This window comes from Centruroides sculpturatus, unplaced genomic scaffold (genome assembly GCF_000671375.1).
Source record: "Centruroides sculpturatus isolate CEXI.00-Female unplaced genomic scaffold, Cexi_2.0 scaffold1723, whole genome shotgun sequence".
In the NCBI taxonomy this organism is placed as follows: Eukaryota; Metazoa; Arthropoda; class Arachnida; order Scorpiones; family Buthidae; genus Centruroides; species Centruroides sculpturatus.
The window spans coordinates 33,520-57,305 of NW_019385864.1; the positions used below are offsets into that span (position 1 = coordinate 33,520).

At 27.7% G+C, this 23,786-nt stretch overlaps 1 protein-coding gene across 2 annotated transcripts in view; it reads right to left on the reverse strand.

The window, feature by feature from the left end:
• Window positions 1–23,786, reverse strand: part of LOC111642605 (ras-related protein Rab-27A-like) — a 60,185-nt gene that overhangs the window by 17,477 nt on the left and 18,922 nt on the right. Inside the window, exon 1 of one of the 2 annotated variants that reach the window (XM_023388973.1) lies at window positions 17,962–18,099. The exons of the other annotated variant lie outside the window; for it this stretch is intronic. The gene's annotated coding sequence lies outside the window, so the exon portion shown is untranslated. Of the gene's footprint in view, window positions 1–17,961; window positions 18,100–23,786 lie in introns of those variants that run through there. 2 annotated transcript variants of the gene reach the window in all.

The following is a 23,786-nucleotide window of genomic DNA, read 5'->3' on the forward strand; positions in this document are numbered from 1 at the left end:
AAATGATTACAGAAAACCTAATTCTTGAAATAATATAGTTTTAAGGCAGTTTTTTAAAATCTTTATATTCAGATTTTATGTAAAAAAAATAGAAATAGAAATACAGTTTTATAACTGAATTATTAAGAAGTTTATCATAACTCTTTTTATTTAATTTTTCAAAACCTTTAAAGTGAATATTATTAATTTTCAATTTAAAACAGTTTTTATACTTTTTGATCTTTTGATGTTTTGAATAGTTGAAAACAAAAACAAATAAAATAATTACACAAGAAATTAAATATAATTTCTAATAGTTTATAAAGTTTGTTAAGATATGATAACTTTTTTTACATCTTTTAAAAATAAAATTTCGATTCATTTGTAATTATGATAATTGTTCTTTAATCCTTGAGTTTTTATACTACACTTATTGAAGAGTGATATTTCGATGGCGTAATTTTTGTTTGCAACACTATTCGATAGGTTAAAGTTTTTTTAAATTAAATGACAAAAGAAAAAGATAAAAGAATTTACGATTGGTTTTTTAAATTTTGCTTTGATAAATAGTAAGTTTCATATTGACAAGATATGTATCCATTTTTGCTTGTTATTATTTCTACTATTGGCTATAAGGGTTTTCTAAGAAATTCCGTATTCAATTGCTGTTGTAGTGAATGTAGAACAGAAATACAATAAGAAAACAGAATTTTTCAATGAATTTTTCTACTGATGTGAAAACGAAGCATAAGAATTACTTTTAAAAAATAATATACTCGAGAACCTGTTTTAATATATGCAATTATCAAACATACGATAAACGAAAGTTATAAAATCTATCAACTTTTTATTCTACTAATTGCAAAGTAAAAAAAAAATAAATTTAAAAATTCTAAAATATTTTTCTGATTTGAATTTTTATTTTAAAATGATAAAAACATCATAATTCTCATGAAGACATCTCAAATGAAATATTAATATTTCTATTGTATACATTGTACGATAATAAAAGATGCTTAATTGAAATGAATGTTATGAATTGAATTGATATAAAATTTCAAACTGTGTATAGAATTATGTACAGGTACATTGTATTAAAAAATATTTTTCTATATAATTAATTTTATGTTATGCAAACTTGTTAAAATGTACTGTATAATACATAACCGATATGTTACGAACTCTATTAAATCGATTATTTTTTATATTTACAGAATGTCGTTTTAACATTAAAAAATAATTCTTTTTATTTTATCAATATAATGAAACAAATTTAAAATAATTATATACGCCTATCACAGATATTCGCACCGAGAATTATGCTAGAAAACTCACTTCTTTTATCGAATCGAGAACTAAACTTTTATTTTTGTGTAATTTTTATGTTACATTTTCCAGCGAGTTTTGTATTAATGGTGAATTTTCCTCAAGTTTTTAAATTTTATTAATATTTTTCTAAAGTTTTACAGTATTATATTTTTAAAATTTAATTTATCAATGTTAGTATGGGTCTATATAAATAAAAAGTTTTATTCTTCTTCGGAAACACAATTCCGTTTCATTTATGCTATTGATTTTATATAATCACATGTTAATTTATTAAATTATAGAGAATAAATGCTTATTTACGAAAGTTTATTAGGCAAAACCTCATTAAGTGAACGTGAATATTGAATAAAATTAACTTATTTCATACAAATTAGAGGTTTTGTATGATTATTGATACTTTAATATATAAATTAAAATTCAAATGATACGCAAATCATTAAATTAATTTTTACTGATACAACATTCGTGATGCTTCATTAATTAATTAATTAAGATTCGGAGATCTGAATATTTTATTCTAAAATTTTCCTTTGAAAAATACTTTTTGATTGATTTTATATTACATATAGTCTATATGTTTAATTAATAGTATAGTATATATAGGCTACATATAATTCTCTTGGTTATGTTTAAACAATAAACAGTAAAAGCATTATAAATAATTTATGTGCTCGGAGCTGTTTAAAATTTATAACAAATTGTAATTCAAAATTTCAAATACATCATTTTAATTCTTTTATATTTTAATGTTTTCATTTGGAATATTAATAGAAATTTTGTGAGCGAGCTTTACGATATAGTTGATTTCAACATGGAGTCATTGTGATAATATTGTATTTTTGCCGCATAAATTCCTTGTATTACGACAAAGATAAAAAAATTGTTTATGAGAGACAAATATTTTGTTATTGATGTTAATTTTTTTTTATTTGTTAAAACAAATATTCTCTTTAATGAAACCACATACAAAACTTCCATTAAAAAATAATTATATCTTAATTTTATTTGAAAAAATTTCTATGGCAAAATATTAATGAAACTTTTCGAAAGCTGGAGAATATGAAATTTTGGCATAACACTTAAGCTTTACGCATTGGAACGTAATCAGAATGAATATATTTTCAGAAATCATTCATAAGTGAATCATAATTGTAACAAAATAGAAAAGGAATATTTGTCTAAAATGTAGAGAAGGTAATCAATTTTGTTTNTTAGGCTTTACGCATTGGAACGTAATCAGAATGAATATATTTTCAGAAATCATTCATAAGTGAATCATAATTGTAACAAAATAGAAAAGGAATATTTGTCTAAAATGTAGAGAAGGTAATCAATTTTGTTTCCAGCTCATTAAAAATTTGAATATTTGTTCATTTGGGTTCGTTTCAAAGAGGAAAGAATACGCATCCAAGATCGACCCTAAAATATAATTTGTAACTATTCAATTTTTTCATTTTCAATTCAATTAATTTTTATTATATTAATTAAGAAGATTTCTCCCATTAAATAACAATTATTAATTTTATTAACAATGTCCTCTACAATTATCAAAAATCAGAACAAATAAGACTGTATTAGTCTTGTACTGTACAATAATTTTTTGAAAATAGTTACACAAAGTAAATGTTATCTGTAACTAAACTAACCATATACTGTATATATATTAAAGAATATATCAATTTTTTAATCCAAACAACTATTTTCCGATTTTTATTTCTTACAATAAATCAAATAACTAAATAAACTTTACTAACAACGAGCAATTATTTATTGTGAGATCGTCACAATGCCAAACTTAAATTTTTAATCATATTTTTAATTAATTTAATTTAAAATATATGCTCTCCACCTCAAATTAGTAATATCTTGCCCCTGTACATCATACTTTTCCTTTAACAATAGAGTCGTGCTGATCATCTATTAACTGTTTTCAGGTGAAAACATTTGAATTGAAATAACGTATCTTCCAATGGAAACCAGAAGTTTATATATAGTCAATCGGGGCCTCCTAGGACTAATGTTTTCATATCTGGTTTAGATTTCATCTATCTAATTCCGTTCTCGAGACTGAGGAACGACAGACGGACGGACGACAGTGGGAATTTATAGGTCTACAATTTTTTTCAAATTACAGTCCAACAAAATATTATTATTTAAAGTTGTTATCAATATTTTGTTGGTTCTCAAAAAGTTATATGAATGAAAATGAATCAAAGAGACAGGACATTCTAACGTTATGTTCCTTCACTATTTTCCATTCGAAGATGGCTGGATGGCCGAGGCGGTTAGGTGTCAGCCTACCGCTCTAGAAGGCCCACGATAGAATCCAGGTAGGTCGAAAAACTCTAGGAATTTTTCGACTCTCCTGATATTCCCTCCTTCACTAATCCAGCCGCTCTCATAATAGGCCTGGCTGAACCCATGATGGGTATGGAAGGTCCTCTTACATTAGTACTCACAGGACTGAAAAAGAGGAAATTTTAGAAAAAGAAAACCCGCACTTTCGAGTGTTTTAGTCAATAAAAACAGAAAATAATAATTAAAAGTATAATTCGAATAACACTTTTTAAAAAATAAATTTTAAGTAATGGCAATTATAAACGATTATTTATGTGGAACACGCAGCGTATATTAAAAGTACAGCGTTTCTTTCCATTAAACAAACGATGGAAAACAAACTTTGAGGGGGGGAGTTTCCTATTTATTTTGTTAGTTTGGTCGATTAACTCGCTACTTGTATTTCGTGACATAAATTGATCGAGAGATCGTCGACTGTGGAGTAATTGCACAAATACCAAACATCGCAAAACCAATGTAATAAATCTGTAGTAAGTGATCATTTCGATTAATTTCAAACGGACTAACACATAATTTTACATTATAATAGAATTAATTCATTTAATATTATTTATTTAAAGTCGAAAAATGTGTTAGATTAAATCCATTCGTAAATTATAAAAACATGTCGGTTAGTGCATTTTGTATAAACATTTACGAATTAATGATTCTGTTAAACAATTTTGAATTTTTGAAATTTAAAATTTGTGAGAAATTTTTTATTTGTTCTTAATTCATAAAAAATTAAATGTCTTGTTCAATAAATTTTATCTCACTAAACAAATTAGTTTATGAATATTTAATGTTATTAATTAAAGAATCGTAATGGGGGATTTAATATTCGTAAATTTTGAAAGCACAAAAAATAATCTAAATAAAATAAAATAAAAATATATATTTACTAAAATCATTTAATTCTTTTTAATATAAAAGAATTTAACCTTTTAATTCGAAAATAATATTTTCCATTTAAATTATTCGTGTTATCAATTTGACGTTATTCGTCTCATAAGAGACATAGATAAATATTAAATTAATAAATAGTTTAACTTATAATAAATGTATGTTAACATTTGTCTTCATAAATTTGAATTAATTTTTAATATTTTAAATAATATTTATCGCAAATAAATTTTTCTATCGTCGTTTCAAAATAAGAAAAAATAATTTTAAATTACAATTTAAAAGAATATTTATCAGTCTTGAATATTGGAATACAAATCTTAACTAAGTTTCTCTTGACAAAAATTGCTCGTCGACGGCTAAAACGATGCTATTTATTTTATATACGACTTTCACTAATCGTAATTTCTGCCTTATAAAAGCCAATAAAGCTACAAACAGTAACGTTTTTAAGAAGCAATCTTGAACGTTTTATATGGAAAAATGTCACAACTCTTTTGCAATTTATCTCAGAAACGTATTTTTTTTTAAATTAAGTTTTTTTTTTATACTATAAATCTTCAAACAAAAGTAATTCAGACTAAACTTTGATTATTTACTCTTTTATTCATAATAAGTTTGGAAATTTTTCACAAAACTTTGATCTATAAATGAAATTCGTAAAATTAAATATGAATTAATCTAAAATAAGATTTTAATTTATGTTATTTTAAGGAACTTTATTTTTACTAGTATTAAAATATTTTAATATCGATGACATGACCGGAAGTATAAGACGTGGAGACGTTACTGATTCGTTACAATCTGCATAAGATTTCCTTTAAAATAAAGAAAAAATAAAATTTCGAAAAGTCCAAAACAACTCATTTCTATCCTCAAAATTAAATCTTTTGCTATTTTATAATAATTAAAAATGTATAAAGTTTTTATAAAAATTCTCATAATAGATGGCGCCACATATCATTTTATTTATTTATTACGATTAATAATACGAAAGTGAATTTTTAAAATAAAATCTCACAGCCGGAAAAGTTACGCAACTCGTTGATAGATTTTTTAAAGTCTTACTACAGAAGCTTAATATCTCTTTCAAACAGATCAGTACTCTATTCTATATATGTACAGTACTCCATTCCATAGACTATACTTTTTGATTACAAACTTTCATTAAATCTGTACTCAAGAAGTATAGTATGAAGCAGAGATATGTATAAAATGGAGCAAATTTATACTCTTCTATACAGAAAAGTTTGTTTGCCAGCGCCATGTTGAAAGTTTATATACAATAATAAAAACATTATCAACTTCTTATTACCGGAAAAACCGGAGAGAAATTTTGTGATGAGTTCTTCCATTAATTACGTTTTAATTTATAAAATCACACATAACTCACATACACAGTTCACTCTCGCTAATCCGAACCAGCGTTAATTTGAATCAATGTAGTTCTTTTTTTCACTAAATATCCCAGCCAAAAAGAAAGAAAAATTATAGGTTAATTTTTAGAAGTCATTGAATTTGTAAAAAATTTATGTATACAAAGTATTTTAACAAACATATATATCAAATATCTTTTTAAGTAATCTCGATAATCCGAAAACTTCATACAATAATTAGTTCGAATTAGTGATAGTTGATAGTATATTATAAATATATATATAATTTAACCGATTATATATAAATATGTTATTTGTTCTCGAGTTATATTTTCTTAAAATGGTTAGGAACTTCATGAAATTTTTTCTTAATGCTGTATTCATATAATTTTAAACTAACATTACTAATTGACTGTTGAACACAAGATTGTGTTATTAATTAAATACTTGGCTTTTTTCCATCTTTATTCAATTGATACGGGTACTTCTACACGTTTCGGGCACTTAGCCCCTCATCAGTCAACATTAAACACGCAATATATGCAATGACAACCTTATACACCACAAGTTCTCATTCTCCCAACTAGAAGGATAAGTTGACTGCATCAACGTTATAAAAGAGAGGTTGCGGCCGACGTTTTCAACGCGAAAACGTGTACGTCGAACGTTCAGTTCCGCCTTCCCGTAAGCCAAGATGTTTGACAATGGCGTTTGGAACGTCAGTGGAATCACGCTCGACGTTCCAAACGCCATTGTCAAACGTCTTGGCTTACGGGGAGGTGGCGCCGAACGTCCGACGTACACGTTTTCGCGTTGAAAACGTCGGCCGCAACCTCTCTAAAATCTACGTACATTGTTAAGTAGACGCAATATATCTTCCATCCTCTTATCAAAATTGATGAATATACTTAGCTGATTTCTTTCAAATTTCTACTTTGGCACATCACAGAATCAGAGAAACTTCTTTAACCTACTATAGTATATTTTATTTCTTATCGGTTCATCACACAATATTGAGCTTGGTAGCTGTTTTCGCTAATTTACATTTTCAACCATTCACGACAGTCGGAATTTACATAAGTATTGGAATTGCTAAAAACAGTCAAATAAATTAAAATTCTTTAAAATAACTTTTTTAAAAAAATGTTTCTAAAAAACTATATTTACAATATTTTCAACCAATCTTTGCTTATTTTTACGCTTAAGTTCCTATTTATACAATTTTTGGAGTTTATAACAGCCACACTTTCTTTGAATATTCTATTATATGTATTCTTTTCTTTATATAAGATTTTTACATTATCTTTATCTATATTACAATTATTTAGTAGACAATGATCATGAAAGACAGAATTTAATCTATGATATTTCATATCTGCAATATGTTCTTTTAATCTTGTATTTAGCTTACGTTTAGTTTCACCTATATAGATACTGGCATCTTTACAAGTACATGGAATCTCGTAGACTACATTCTTGGTTTCTTCTTTCGTCTCTTTATTTTGTTTTGTATATTTTTTGTTTTTTATCCTAGAGTGCAGTTTTTCGTACTTAGGTGCAAGTTTTATGTTTACTTTCCGTATTTCTTTATTAATTTCTTCATATAAACCTTTTATATACGGGAAACTAATGTATTTCATATCTGGGCTTTGTTTCTTCTGATCATGTTTCTTGTCAGTTATTTTATCATTTATTTTCTTTTCCCATGTACTAATTAGTCGATTAGGGTATCCATCCAAAATAAATTTCTTTTTTGTCATATATATGTTTGGCCATATTGGTGGGCTAGCTGGTTCTAGTTTTAATTTTATTATATTCCATATTAAAGATGTTTTGTTTTATATATAGTGGTATGTGAGAATCTTATTTAATGGTTGTATTAATGGAACAAGACTTTTTAAAAGGTTCGAATTCTACGCTATTTACGTTCCTTTTAATAACAATAATATCTAAATAATTTATACTATTATTGACAATGTCTTCTTCTTCTATCTTAAACTGGATTCCTTTATGTATATTATTTATAAATACTTCTATCTGTTTAATTGTAATTTCCGTATTATCGTATATGAAATTTTAAAGATTTAGAAAACATATCTGTTAGAAATTTAAAATAATCCAAGAACTAGCGATTATTTATTATTAATTGTGACATCGTCACAATGCCGGGTTGCAATTTTTTTATCATAGTTTTAGTTTATTTAATTTAAAATATATGCTCTCCACCTCAAATTAGTAGTGGCTTGTCCCTGTGCATCATACTTTTCCTTTAACAATAGAATCGTGCCGGTCATCTAGTAACTGTTTTCAAGGAAAAGTTTTGAATTGAAATAATGTGACTTCCGGTTTGCATTGGAAGTTCGCATATAGTTAATCGGGGCTTACTGTTCCTAGAGTTTCCATAAATTGTCTCATCTTTCATTTATCTAACTCCGTTCTCGAGATTGAGGAACTACAGACGGACAGACGACAGTGGGAATTTATAGGTCTACAATTTTTTGTAGCCTAGAAATTCCCATTGTTGTACAGTACCTGGCAGACACAGACAGACTATGCACTTTCCGCCACAAAAGAGGCTATCCTCGTACTTGCAGACCACAGGAGACACAAACCTTGCACTGGTTGGGTACAGAAAGACGATCCAAGAACATAGCAATCGATGGCGATTGCTTTGTTTTTGTGTTTTGTTCATTTTTCGCGCCTATTTTCCGTTAGGTGGATGTAATACTGTTTTTATTTTTGACCCCTAGGCCAAAATTCTGTTAAGGCTGGTATACACGGTAAGGAAATCCTCAAAGGATGTGCTTAACAGACGAAAAAAACTCGGATATAACTGGCTGGATCGAACATAGTAATTTACAAAACTTATTAAAATATCTCCCAGCGTATAAAGAATTATTTTTATTTAAAAATGGATAGATAGAAAAAAAAATCACGGTTAATCCTCAAAGGATTTCCTTACCGTGTATACCAGCCTTTAGGTGCGCTCGTCGCATCAGGGAGCATTGAACATTGTCACTGTAATACCTTTATATATCGAAAACCAAGTCATGGACTCTTATTTTTACTTTCCTGGCTCTTTTACGGATAACAGAGGGAAAGTATAACGATCGGTCAAAAATTACCCTCCCCAAGATTTTTACATCTTTAGACTTAGCATACCTTGAAACGTCAAAATAAGCTAAAACATTAAAGTACAATAACGTCCATACATAGAGAAAAAACTTTATGTATGTGGTTCAATTTTGTTTACCCTCTTTGAAGTTTAATAACTCCTTCGCTTTCGAAAATTTCTGAAATTTTGCAGGAAGGTTTGTTTGTTAGTATTCATGCTATTAAATTTTGGTAGTTTCAGGCCGGCGGGATGGGCAGTTAAAGGGTGGTCATGTGTCATATCTCGAGTAGGTCGGACTTAATGACGATTTTACTCGTTATTAACATTTACAATTTTTTTATATAAAACCCATCCCTACTCTCAAAATTAAGTTTTTTGCCTTTTTATAATAATTAAAAATGTAAGCAGTTTTTTAAATGAAATATTGTAACAGATAGGGCCACCAGAATTTTAAATGTTGCCGGGAAAGTTAAGCGATTCGTTGCTGGAGTTTTTAAGTTTAAAAGGATCCACGTTATATTTCTGAATTACTCGTCTCAATTAATGGAAAATTGCAAAGTTTTATCAAAATCGATCCGTTAAATTTTGAGAACGAACTCGATTATATAAGCCCAACACAGTGAAACATCGCACAACAAAGCGCATATCGCTTTGTCGTGCGCGCTCATGAAACGACCTTATATCTCAAAAACGAAGTCATACACCCCCATTTTTATTGCATTTTTTGATTCCGCATCGCAATTAATGGAAAATGGCAAAGTTTTATCAAAATCTATCAAACAGATTTTGAGAATGAAGACAATTCTGTAAGCCTCATAGAAGAAGCTTGCTAATGCTCTGCTTCGATAAAAATCTCAGAATTCAAGAACCTTTTCACGTACTTCATTAAATATTTTCAAACATGTCTGTAAACTGAATTTTTTTCAATTCCAAGTTTTTGGTTATTATTATTATCTTTATTATTGCCCTTTTATCGAATTGTCGAATTTCACCTGTTTTGTGTAATATGAATTCATTGAAAATACTACTTCATGCCATTTCTTCTTTTAGTAGTATTCATTGAATTTTATGACCCTTTATCAACACAACATAAATATTTTCTAACAAATCATAAATTCGAAATGCAATATAGAAATGTGTTTAATAAACAACTAGAGAGATAATGTAAGTTTCTTGATTTTTAGGACAAAAGTGAAAACGATAGAACGACCGGAACAGAACAAACAAAAACGGTGTATATGGTTAGCCTCATCTAAAGCATATTAATTAATGCTTTAGCTGGTGATGTATGAATAAAACCCGTTACTTTTTGTACTATCCCGAGGATCCAAAGTAAGGAATAGGCTACTCTTCTTCAAAAATCTTTAATCGTACTTTCGGAATCTACGGAACAAAGGGATTATTGTTTATTGATGTATATTTTTGTTTTACGATCAATTGCTTTATGTCATTATATCATTTATTTTTAAAGGAAAAGCTTAGGGGAGCCCAATTACCATTGGCCCATGAGACATCTCTTCCCAGACGCTAAACTGGGATGCGGTGTCCAATGCAGCACAAGTTCGGAGAAGGGATCGAACAAATCGAAATCGAACAAAAGAGTCTGGTTCGAAGCAAACGATGGCAAATCCACAGGTCGCAGTGCAAATCCATTGCGAATAAGAAAAGAACAGTAACTCCTTGTCAACAGCAGAAAAGTAATATATTCTTCACATCTAAATAAATTAATTTATTTTTAAAATATTCCGACAAAACGAGACTACGCTACATTTCAAAAATATATCTTTTTTAAAACATTATTCTCGGAATAAATTTAAGCTTCGTTCATTTAATGGAAAAGAGCATTTAATATGAAGACAATCAAACTGATCACAAAGATGTATCTAATTTTTAAAAAATATATTATTTTTTCCCCGTTTAAAATTGAATAAAAGTAATTATCTCCTATCTTACAATCTAAAGTAAACTATTTATACTTTTGTTAAAGTATGAAACGCGAACGATTTTTCAGGAATCTGTTTAAAATTAAAATTTTTAAAGAATATTTATAGATCTATCTGAACGTATTAACTGTTTAATCTAAGCATGTATAATTAAAAGTTCTATTACATTTAAAACAGTTCTAAAAATTTCACGAAATACAATTCTAAAGAATATTCCAACTAGAGACAGAAGGCAATCGATATTAATCAATTTTGTCCATTTTCTCTCTCCTGTTAATTTTATATACAAACGCATAAAATTTACTTCTACAGTATTTAGTTATTTCGCTAAAACTAATTTTTTACTTTATCAAAAAATAATAAAATATAGTTTAAAAATCATAAAGATTGTACGGGTATGTATTTTGCAATTACTAAGTTTAAGAATATTTTAAATTTTTAAATCTTAAACGGTATAAACTATAAAATAATATAAACGATAACCTTTAAGAACTCATTACAAAGTTAACATTCTTCACTTGTAAGTTATAAATGCAATTTTAGATTTATATCATTACTTTTTTTTAATACTTAAAATTTATTTAAAACTATTTATAGTAAGTGTACACTTGATTTAATCCTGAATAAATTTGATACAGTATAAGAATGTAGGCAACAGAATAAAATACTAACTTGTAAGACAGTAAGCTTTTATGCTGAAAATTTTCTTACCAGTTAAGGCTATTCATATGATACTAAAAAGTTTCATGTTAAAATGTTTTATTTAGGTACTAACAATGGTTTGGATTAATTATTAATTTATAAACGCTTCCAAAATAAAATACACAAAAAATGCATCCAAATTTAAGGGCAGATGGGTAGATACGGACTAAGAATTTTTATATTTAAAAAATTTTTTTATGCATAATTTACATGCAGAAGCTATCCATCCGAGAACCTGGTATTAATACAACCATCCTTTAATTTACTTTTATAGATTTCAACTGTTTTTACGCTCATTGCTAACGATGGGAATGGTCCTGATGATGGTCGCTTCATTCCATTTAACTACAGAGTCTTCTACAATGGCGAAACTGGAGAGAGGAATCTCGGAATTTAATGAATTACACAGGGATTTTTTCTAATAGAAGACTGTTCTTATAAACCACACCCGCAGAACAAAAAAATACTGAAATGAAACGACTGAAGAGCACGAATAGCTCACAAACAACTGTAAACTCAATTATTCATAACTGCAAATATACTGTATGGAATCCAATCTTTACGCTAAAGAAAATAAATATCAGTATTCGTGAAAATATCTATCAGAAAGAAATATATGGGAAATACTACAAGTGTGAATAACAACACACTTGTATATTTAATAAATAAAACAGCATAATATTGATTTTTTTTCCGAGATGTATGTATGATTCCCATTCAAGTAATTAATAAAAAATCACAGAAAACAAATTTCAAAAGATAATATTTTAGAATTTTAGTTACCGCTGTATGCCAAATGAAATTCTATTAAATAATATGCTATTGAAAATTTTCAGGTAGACTATAATATACCACAGTTATATAACGAAAACATTCAACAAAAACTAACTAAACTAATTATTCAATTCCTAAAAAATCATGTTAGGAGTATAGTATATTTAACGAAATACACTAATTATATTGATAATTTATACACATACTGGTTAATAAAGTGCACGTAATGCAACATTTTTATAACTATTTTAAAATATATAGATAAAGATACAATACGGTAAAGATCATCAAATACAAAGATTTATGTACAGTAATAAAAGATTAAATGATAAATATAATGTTATTAAAAATAAATGTTATCCATTAAAGCTCTAGTTCTCGGTATTATTCATAGAATCCTACATTAAAGCTTACAGGCATTAGATTTATTCTAGAATAACTCAACTATATAACTATATAGTGGCTAACTACATATTACAGATACATCCTACATAACAAGGAAATTCTTAAATCACGCAATCTGTAACTCTGCTTTTAAAAAAATGTAACTGATATTTGTTATTAGACAGACAGATGCATAGAATTAGATAGTTTCTGTAGAAATAAAATAAATTTATTTCTACAAAAACTGCATTTAATTTTTGCAATTATTTTTCTCCGAAATTTCTTTTCTTTTTATAACATTAGGCGAAATATTGCCACATCATGATGCTACTGTATTTAGAAAATTACACAATATAAAAAAAATTTTATTTTCTATATTTAAATGTATAATAATTAATTAAATTTCTTCCAACTTTACATTTTCAATTATTTGATATATTTATTAACGATTTATAAAAATCGTTAATAAATATAATTCAAAGAAAATATTTGAAGCATAACTAAAAATCACTAGAGATTTATTGTATAAAACTCATCAAAAATTTGTGATATGTTAACCTTTACTTTTAATCTCATATCTCCTCTTTTTATGTTATTTTTATTCTAGAGAATTTCTTATTATCTGAATATAATTTAAAATATTTTGATTGATAAATAATATCTTTCGTACAAAAATAAATGTTAACATAAATATCAAGTTTTGATGATGCAAGATCAAACTTGATAAAGTAGCTAATCCATCTTCATCTTAAGAAACTATATGAAGATGGATTAGCTACTTTACTTTTCTTTATTTTCTTTAATTTATATTCTTATTAAAAAGAACATTACTCATAATTTCATTATCTATCCCATATCTAAATAAACTATCCTAAAAATATATCAATTAATAATCCAATTAATTAATCTAAATTTCTATGTAAGAGAAAGATTAATTAATTGGATTATTAAGCGGTATATTTTTAGGAAAAGTTAATTTAGATATGAGATAGATAATGTAATTTTGATTAATGCTCTTTTTAAAAAGAAATATAAATTAAAGAAGGGATAAGTTTTTAACTTTTAACCTTTTCAACAACATATAATTCATTAATTGTTTACGGTTTATTGTATATTGTAGATTTATGAATTTTTAATATAGATATGCGATAACGTGAAATCTACCAAATGAAAATTATAATAAACGATATTCTTCCATTAATTATACATTTTTCTTCTTACAAACAAGTATGATAAATATCCTATTATATTTATAAAATTCTCATAGGTCCATAATTCATCGTAAGAACGCCATTAGATACCAAGGGAAATATATAGTTGGATATTCTATTATTTTTTATGATTTCAATAGAGTGAAACTGCACGCTATTTAGAAAGTATATTTGAATTAATACTTAACAAAGTTAAATCGAATAATGTAATATATGTGTTACTATAACAAGCTGAATTGAGATTTAATTTTAAACGTAATGCTTTACTACTACTACATTTATTTTTTAAAAATCTTATAACCATAAATCAACGTAGAAACATAATTTGAATATTTTAAAAAATGCATTATTTTCTTAACTTTAAAACGGTAAATTATTACGGTTCAACATATAAAATAATTTAGTATCGTTTTCTTCGTGCTTCTGTGCGATGCGACGTGATTTCGATTTATCCTTTCGCATGATAAATGCATTATGACAGACAATAAAAACACACTGGAAATTAACTTAGATTTTTTAAAGTAGAATATGAATTAATTTAGTAGAGATTTATTTTACTTCGAAAAATGCATTTAAAATAAAACAGTAATTTTATTCTCAATTATTCAAGTTTCACGTATGTGTGTTTGTGTAAAAAAAAGATTAAACCAAATTTATTTCTACAGCAAATTAACGGGAGCAAATGACAAAATCATTAACAACATACAAATTATAAGAGAATTCGGAACGAGTCTCCGGAGATTTGGTAAGATTTCCTCAATCGTGCAATTTGGAACACTTCATTAATAGAATGTAATTTTAGCTTCCTAATAAATTTATTTTGTTTCATCAAATTATTATTTGAAGTACACTAAAATAAATTTTTAATACGTAATAGTAAAAATACTTTTCTGGAAAATCTCGATATTCAATAATATGAATATTGTAGAAGTTCAAAGTAATATTTTAAATGGATATTCTTACGAATATCCACTTAAAATATACGTGTAAAAATCATCAAAATTATCTCAAGAAAGATAACTTTTATATTTCTTCTCAAGGGATTTCAATATTTAAAGATCGGTTCTTTACAAGTTGCAATCCTAGAGATATCATATTATGTCTAGATCTATTTATGAAGAATAAATAAGAACGAAAGATATTGATGATAAAAACCAGGATAACTCGATTTTTATAGAAAATACTTCTTTCTGACAATAAAAATCGGAGTTAAACAGAATCCCTCTTCTGTATAAAATAGCAAACAAAGCATTGATTGCAACAGAAGGAGAAAAATAGAACTCGTAATAAAGCATTAAGAAATAATGCTCCTATTATAATACGTGAAATTTATGTCAATAATATATACAAAAAAATTTTCAAAACAAAAATGATAACTTATCGTGCTAAATAATATGTTTTGAGGTGTATAAAATAGTTAGCGAATTAAATATGTTTGTCACGCATTCGTCATAGAACATAAAATATAATACTTTAACTGCATTTTAGAATTTTTTTAAACACTCGTACTGAACTAGCATAAATTAAAGTTAATTTTGTATATGGATTTCATAATTTTTTCCTAGGATACAGAATTTTCTCAAAGTATACAAAATTATAGCCTACATAAAGAAATATATGCGCCTAGAAGAAATATTATAGAAATTTCTCGTTAATTCGAAATCCCGTTAGTTCGTAACTATACTTTTGTCCCGGCCGCAGATGTAGAGGTTTACGTGTTAAGAAATTCGGTTAGTTCGAAATTCGAAGTGAAAATTCTGTCCGAAACGTGATACGTGTATGTAACTCGTTCGTTTAGATCGAAGTGCCTTCGTGCTGTAACTGAACAATAGACCAAGAACAACTCTAATCTAACTGCTTATACAGTAGCGAGGTTGAGGCCGAAGTTTTAAACGCGAAAACGTAACAGCGCCGCTTTCCTGTAAGCCTAGAAGTTTGACAATGGTATTTAGAATGTAGAGCATAATTCCACTGACTATCCAAACACCATTGTCAAACTTCTAGGATTAGAGGAAAGAAGCGCTGAACATCCGACGTACACGTTTTCGCGTTTAAAACTTCGGCCTCAACCTCGCTATTAAGACATTTTCGGACGTCATCTTACACTTGGACTACCCTTCTTTTCTTATCTAGTAAAATACGGCTGTTTTCGGGATTGCAAGATTGGGCTACGAGTATCACGAGTAAGAGCTCTAGGTTACTTCATTTAGGCTTCTTACTACTTTTTGGGCCACTTAAAAAATAATTTGGGCTACATTTCGAGGATTTCTGCTTTACTTTTTATAAAACCTATCTGGCGACCTGTGAGCTTCTCACTGGACACGTGCTGTTTACCTTCACATTTATATTATTATTATTAATGAACAAAAATAGCGTTCTGTATACGTATTCATATTCCGTTTGCTTAATAAATTACATCCGTTACGAGGCATTTGGCATATTGTTCAGATGTAGGGCCTATGTAAATCCCGGATAATTCGAAACTCGATAATTCAATGTCGCGATTATTTCGTCCCTTGAATTTCGAACTATCGAGGATTTCCTGTATCAGTATGTTAATTATGCAGTTATAAATGTTCATATTATTCTAGGAAATAGGCATTTTACAATCTCTGGATATAATGGAATTACTTTATATCATTGTGTATTATGAAAGAGCTGCACTAAACCTTAAAATAAGGCCTATAGTTATCGATGGGGAGAAAAAACTACAGACATGTTTTTCGTTAATTCCATTCATGCAAAAATATATTTTAATTAAAAGCTTTATTTCGTGTTTTCCTTTAAAAAAGCTAAAAGAAATTTTACAAATAGTTAATCCCTAGTTTAAATAATAATTTAATTAAAAATTAAAAGTTAATAATACTAACGAAAAAGCTGATTATCTGTTTTTTTCCATAGACAGGTACATTTATACGTAAATTTAATTGTATAAAGTCTAATAATTATTATTACATAAGTGCAACGGACGATCGTTAGAAGTGAGATTAAAAGAACATTTGGCTTCAGTTCGGTCAACAAATAATACTTCAGTCGTATATTTACATACAAAAAGCCATAATTGTACCATAGTAAAAATGCGGTAAACATTTTTACAAAAGAAAAAATATTTTTAAAACAAAACATTTAGAATATATATAAATTAATGATCAACAAAATAAAATAAATATTAATTGTGTTAAATTAAATGAATTGTGAAAAAATACCCTTAAAAATTAATGTAATATAATGTAAATTATCTTTTGCCTTAGGGCTATGCATTGAATTAAAACAAATTATAATAAGATGTTGGGCGGGAAGGCGAGTATGGCGAAAACAAAAATCCAGAAACGAGTTGTTTAATTAATTAACTTTCCCGGCAATGTTTGGTGGCGCCATCTGTTATCATATTTTGTTTTAAAAGTTTTTATATTTTTAACTATTATAAAATGGCAAAAAGCTTAATTTTGAAGGTAAATATGGGTTTTATAAAAAAAAAAAAATTGTAAATGCTAATAACGAGTAAAATAGTCATTAAGTTCGACCCTACTCGAGACACACACGACCCCCATTATCTCCCCAACCCTTCGACTTGTAATCACCAAAATTTAATAACATCGATGCCCCCTAATAAACAAACCTTTGAGTCAAAAAGCACGGGAGATATTGAGCTTCAATGAGGATGAACAAAATCGTGTCCCTCACACACTGATATCCATACATACAGAAAAAAACCAGAATTATTTTGCCTTTCTCGAAGTTTCAAGGTGTCCTGAGCCCAACGATGTAAAAATATTGGAGGTCACTTTTTGACCAATCGCCATACTTTCCCTGTTTTATATAACAGCCGGGAAAGTAAAAATGTTATTAATGCGGACATCTGTTTATAAATATTGAAATTACATTGTAAATTAAATTAAATTAAATACCAGAACACTTGCTGAGCTTACTGCACTTTAATATCCAAACGCTTTCAGTCTATTCTTATAGGCCATCCTCAGGAAATTATCGTTCCACAAACGAACATAAAGCTTTCGAACACTCGTAAATTTAAAGTTTACGAAAATTTTTATATTGTAAATTGAATTGTTAATGTAGCGAAGTCTTCAATATATATAAAGTTGGTTTAAGACGTTTCTTATTAAGATTACTGTATTATTTAAATTTCGTTTCCGTTATGGTCTGAGGAGGATTATTTTATGACCGAAATATGTAATGGCATAAGGTCAAACGAAATAAATTTTAATTGCCATGCTTTTTGGAATGAATGAAATTAATGAAAAACACTTCTGTGGTTTTTCTTCTCATCGAGAACAACAATAACATCTGTAATTTAGTTCAAAAAACCTTGTAATTTTTCTTTATCATTTTCTGGAAAATATATTAATTTATAAATGCAACAAAAAACATAATACCATTTTATGTTTGTTTATAAATTGTTTACAGGAATTTCCTAATATCCGATATATCATGTTACTGAATAATTATAATAAATAATATACGAATACTGTATAAACGAGAATTGTGACTGCGATTTTGTGAACAGCAATTAAACTTTTCTTGCAACGAAATGTTCCTTCAATGTAATAACTTTCTGGAAGATTATTCTATTCCCAATCTTCTCTGATATACATATTTATATATTAATTAAACATTCAAAATTCAGCTATAGAATGCAAAATAAATGATTAAAAAAATATTCAAAATCGGTCAATTCTTACGTAAAATAGCCTATATAAAGATTATTCGTATTTACATCTTTCATAACTTCTTCTAATTGTAAAAAAAATAGTCAAAAAATGAAAAACAACTGAATCGCAAAGAATTCTCGGTTACATCGAAAGAGAAGTTATTCTGAAAATCGATATTTACGAAGTAGACTTATCACGCGTAAGGAAAATTTATAGGAAGTCGTAAACAAAAACAGACAAGAAACATTGGCTTTAAAGAGAAAAAAGAAACAAATTATAAAAACTACATAAATAAAAAAAGATTTCAATATAATACAATATTGTTAAAAATATTATGATGGTGTAATTAATGAATTTGCTGGAATGAAAGCCAGAAAAATTCTAGCAAGTTAAACTTAATAAAAAATTATTTAAGATCAACTATCGGACAAGNAAATAAAAAAAGATTTCAATATAATACAATATTACATAAAGAAAAAAATAACATTTTTTATTATAGATTTAAAAGATAAAATGATCAGACTAAAATGATTATATTTGTTTTGTTTAATATATTTTTTAAGGTTCTCCTACTATAAATTTAATAAAATCGATACAAGTTTTCCATAGAAACTACTTTTAAATACATTTAAGTTAGCTGAATACAAAAGAAAACACAAAAATAAAATGATTCTTATAGAAGAATACATAATCAATACACGAGTATATTCTTCTATAGACATGTTATAAAAGCATATAAATTACAAGTTTAAACATGATTTTTTTAAAGAGTTTTCATAAAATTTTCTTATTTAATGCAGAAAATCAAAATGATTACTGAAAGATTACTTTTCTTTTGTTGTAAAACCAATAAATCTTCTAATTAAAACAGAATAATTTCGTTTAACTTAAATTTTAGAAACTTCAAACAAAATCCGCTTAATTATGGTAAAAGACTTCCGATAAACTAAATATAGCTCAGTGAGTTGTATGAAAAATATACAGTAAGTTCAATTTAAAAGAAACCTTTTGAATTTTCGAATTGAAAAGGTAAATCTAAAATATTTTCTAATTTTTTGAGTAAATTATTTTTAATCCTAGTTTAATTTTGAAAATAATGAAAATTGTCGATACTATTTGTCTCAAATTAAATTGTTAAGAATTAGATTGTTTACTTGTACTCAGTTAGATCTGGAGAAAATAAACAAAATGATGTTTCATTCTTGGTATTTAGAATGCCTAGTCTTTGCCCATTATATATTTAATTATAATCTTCATTACGAAACCACGTCTATATTATTACAAATTATGTTGAATAGATTTCATTATAATATAAAAACCAAATAATCCTATCGTATCTAAATACTTGTGTGTTCTGCGGAGAAATTCAAAATTCTATTAATAATAGTGCATGATGTAATTTCGTGTTTAAAAATGAATAAATTAGGTATATTTGACTTATATGACTGATTTGATTTTTGTTTGACAACAATGCATGGCAAGTCTCCATTTTGTTCGTAATGAACAGAATAGAGTCTAACCAACACATCATCAGTAGTGTTAATTAGAGAAATGAGAACGACACTCCAAATGATGAATTATGAATCAAATCCGGAATTTTACATTTATAAAATGACATCTTGAGCCGCCATCGTTTAACGACCGAGTAAGAACTGTTGTCTACCGTAACGAATTTTTGCATGATTATTATATGAAAGCGACACTAATTACATATTTTATGTTGTAATTACACGCTTATTTTAACTTAATGCTTAACACAAGTCACACTCGGCAAAGCGTACCGATATGCCTTGCCGAGTGTGACTTGTAACGTACAATAACTTTGAGCCATTCTGGCTTTTGTGTTCGTTATGGTTTTTTATATTTATGATTTTTAGCAGGCACGCGACGCAATTACGTCACTAATATACAGGGTGTAATAAAAATGTATGTAAAAAATGGAGATTGTGGAGAGGTTAATTCTTAGTCGAAAACTCTAATGCCATTTTTTGATTTGAAGTGTTGATTTTGAATTATAAATGATTTAAAAATAGCATCTTCATTTCCTGTTTAGCGAAAACGATACCTGACGTATAAAAATATCTTTTGTTAATTGCATGTTAGTTTGATACCCTTCATTTATTATCTGCAATATTAATTTATTACTTAAATTTTTATCCTTATTTTTAATAACAATACAAACTAAAATGGGTGTAAGGGAAAAAATAAAGAAAATTATTTGTTAGTAAGATATCAATGCTTTCACAGACATTACTGAACATTATTAATTTATTTGAATATAACAAAAGCCTGTATTTTTACTAAAAATACTGGCTTTTGTAATTAAACTCTGCCATAATAATTATGGTAGTGTTTCCGATTTGCGTTTCATACATAAACCTCTAATTCTTATTGCTTGTCTGATGTTTTTCGATGCTTATTCCTTTATATACGTTAGAGGTGGGAAACCCAGTTCAGCTTATGGAACTTGAACTATTGGGTTAGACCAGTGGTTCCCAAATTTTTTTCGATTCTCGGCGCCTTTGCTAAATCTAGATTTTCCCAAGGCTTCCTATGTCAAAATCTAACAAGTACAATTTGCGAAGTAGCCAATATTTTTTAAAGAGTTAGGATGTTAAGTAAAAAATAAATAAAGCACGTATTTAAGATTTAAAAAAAATGTAATTGAACAAATTTAATTAATTATAATTAGTGGGATGGATGTACCTGTTGATCACTGCATATTTTCTCAAATCTTGGAATCAAACTGGACACAGTCACACTCATTTCCTTCTTCACATTGATTTTTGTGCAAAGCTTAGTTTTTATCACGCCTACAAACTCAGTTTCGCATAAATAAGAAGTTGCAAATGGAATTGATTTTCTGAGCTTTACCACTCATAAAGGATATTCATCTTTTACTGATATCCAAAATTCCATGCTGCTAAATTTTGTTTTCAACGTATTGTCACAAGACAACTCAATAAGATTCTCTTCTTCTGCAGCAGTAAATTCAGATGGAGCATTGGCAAATTTATCGATATTTCATTTTGAAAATATTTCTCAAACCAGGTGATAAGCTGTGATAAATGTTCTTCAACACTAGATTTCATACCTCGAGAGAAATCGACTTCCATTGGAGGTCAAAGACTGTTGCAACAAGGGAAAACATTCTTTTCCTCTGTCTTCATTTATTTTACTTTTCCATAGTTTTAACAACTTGTATTATATATTCGTTGTAAATATAATCACGACAACATATCCAGCACAAATATTTGAGAAAAATCTACTTCGGGTAAGGTTTACGTTCATTCTTTTTACATCTCTACTTTTTTACAATTTAATATAGTAAAACTTCGTTAAGTCGAAGTTCAAGTCGTAAAAAAAATCCCGAATTCGTATTAAAGAATTTCGGATTAATGATTTTAATACCCGATTTTCTCAAAATTTCCGTTATCGAGCCATATCTCGTGAATCTGTTCACAGAGTAATTACACAATTCTATATAGTTTATGGCGGTTTTGAGTACATTGTCAAAGGGACTTCCTTGTGTTCCAATGAGAACACTTGGTAACCAGTGACTTAACGAAGATTTTGCTCTGGAGGTGACCTGGATAATCTAAAAAGTACAATCAGAACGAGCAATTATTTATTGTGACACCGTGACAATACCGGGCTGCAATTTTTCGTCACATTGCACGCGAGTTTAATAGAGTGTGGCCCCTGTACATCATACTTTTCCTGTTAACAATGACGTCATGCCAGTCATGTATCTAACTCCGTCCAGGAGAAACTTTTTGAATTGAAATAACGTGACTTAAGACCCAAACCGGAAACAGACAGACAGACGGACAACAATGGGCATTTATAGGTCTACAATATTTTCAAATTGCAGCTCAATGAAAAAAAATTAAGCATCCCTTATATATCACTGCCAACAAATGAGACTTAACGAGACGTATTATATGAAAAGCCCTATATACTGTGCCCTATATTGTAGACAGCTTCGAGTTAATGCAGTCTGACAGCGAGATTTTACTATATGAGCAATATTTGAAAATTATTCTTTATTAAAGAATAATAGCATATTAAAATAATGAATTTGAAACTTTAAGATTGTTAGATTATCGAAACATATATTTCTTCATATTATTACTTTTAGGAAAAAGAAAACTAAATGCAGAAATGCTAAACGATCTACACTAAACAATCAGAGTAATGAAGAAAAAACTTCATTTATAATTATCAAAAGATGACAGTCGATGACTGAGGCGGCAGGCACTGTCTTACCGCTCTGGGAAACCCAGATTTAATTCCGAATCGGTCTAGAAATTTTTCATAGGTGAATCGACCTAGTTATATTGGCCGTCCCATTGTGGGCTTGACACAAGAGCGTGGTAGGCTATCTATGGTGCTGTAGCATCCCACTATACCAAAGCTATCAGTTTTTATTTAAAATAAAAATAAATATAATAACGCAATTAGATAAGATTAGGTAACTTAAATAATTCTAAGGTAATCGAGTAACATTCTCCGAAAAACGATGGGCATGAAACCACAGAATAGAAAAAGTTTCAAAACATCGAAAAAGTATATAGGCTTATATTTGTTTAATTCTCTGCATGTGATATTTCTTTTTAGTACGTTTTCTAAGTACATACGAACACATACACAAGAAAAATTATTTTATATGCTTTCTAGAAGCGTGCTAAAAGATGAAAAAGATAAAGTAAACATTGTGTCTTCATTAAACAGAATATAAACATTACTTTGGATGAGGCAAGTGAAGCAAGTTTAATAAGTTTTATTAGTAGAGATTGAACATTGAGAGAGAGGACGATCAAACTAAAGAACTTAGCTATGAAAAGATGTGAATTATAAACAGATATTTTATTTAAATTCTTATAATAGTTCATAGATGAATGGTTAACTAATAATAAACCTAATACGAGTATTTTTATTCAAGACTCAAAATTCATTTAAACTAATTTCAGATTATAAAATAGTTTATTTTACTATAATTTGGTGAAACTTTAGACAACCTTAATGTATAAGATAGTTGAACAATAAACATTTTTGGAGTT